The sequence below is a fragment of the Rhagoletis pomonella genome, unplaced genomic scaffold, assembly GCF_013731165.1.
Source record: "Rhagoletis pomonella isolate Grant_MI unplaced genomic scaffold, Rhpom_1.0 Rhpom_scaffold_00007, whole genome shotgun sequence".
Classification (NCBI taxonomy): Eukaryota; Metazoa; Arthropoda; class Insecta; order Diptera; family Tephritidae; genus Rhagoletis; species Rhagoletis pomonella.
The window spans coordinates 32,285,203-32,286,414 of record NW_023458561.1 but is presented as its reverse complement, the minus strand read 5'-3'; the positions used below and the strand labels follow the sequence as shown (position 1 = coordinate 32,286,414).

At 35.5% G+C, this 1,212-nt stretch overlaps 1 protein-coding gene across 1 annotated transcript in view; it reads left to right on the top strand.

Moving 5' to 3' along the window:
• The window catches only part of LOC118742629, a 191,735-nt gene that overhangs the window by 432 nt on the left and 190,091 nt on the right, over nucleotides 1-1,212 (top strand). The gene's annotated exons all lie outside the window — the stretch shown is intronic.

Genomic DNA, 1,212 nt, shown 5'->3' with positions numbered 1-1,212 from the left:
TTTTTTACTTTAAACGACCATATGGACGCTACACAAGACGACGAATAAAAGAAACTATTTCAAAGAATGCACGCCAATTGTATTTCTTATTTTAGAAGAACTCTGCTTCTTTAAATCGCATACATTTACGATTTAGATGTTATAGACAGTTAAATAAAAAAATATTCTTTGATTTAAATAGACTTACCTCAACGTTTAATGCGGTACGCTGTTTAAAGTATAGCACTCGCAATCTCACACATTTAGACTTAAATATGATCTTATAAAAGCGCAAAACTTGAAATTTTCACCAGCTATCACTTCTTCGATTTTCTTCACACAAGGATATGAAATAACGGGATGCAAGAAACATCGATTTCGCTATCTGACGGAAATGAAATCCGATACCTATTTCATTTGATGCCGCCAATTTCTATCGTATTGGCTTTAGCTTTGTTTCTTAACAAATAATTATCACAAATTATCACTAATTTCTGCTGTAAAGCGATTCTTAGCCCAAAAAACTAGCAGAAACCACGATGTAGAGAAGAAAGGTGGCACCCATCTCGGTACCGCTATTCCACTCTCAGAGAATTTGACAGAAGCGCTGTTTGTATGACGTCAAACTTGTGCACTTTGTTTACGTTTTGCTTGCAATAATAATTGCGTTTTTTACTAATTTCCAGTAAAATCCAGTAAAAGTTTTAACGAATTTTCATGTTTTGGCGTTTCGTACACTGCAGTTAATTATCAGGAAGAAGAAGAATATGAAACAATTACGCTAGCAAAGAGCGAAATAACGAAAAAGTAAAGAAACGCAAACTAGCAAATAAACAAGTGATCGGTGCATTTGATAATTTTTGTTTATTCATTTTGACAGCTGCTAGTAAAAATTTTACTAGCAAAAAGTTGCAGGAGAGCCAAACCATAATAGTGTAAGAACAAGAGAGGCTGATAGTTTCTGCCAGTTTTTTCTGTTAAGGGCCGCTTTCCAGCAGAAACTAGTGACAATTTTTGATAGTTATCTGTTACCAGCCGTCTTCACGTGCTCGAAAATTCCACTTGCGTGACGACACATATACTTATCTGAATGCAAAAATCAAATAAATTTATACTTACATCTTTCTGACGGTTCTACGGTTACGGGCCGGTTACTCAATGTCTGGTTAACACTAATCTGCGGTTAAACATCGTTATCGACGTGTTCGGCTCCATGCTTATAACATGGAGTCG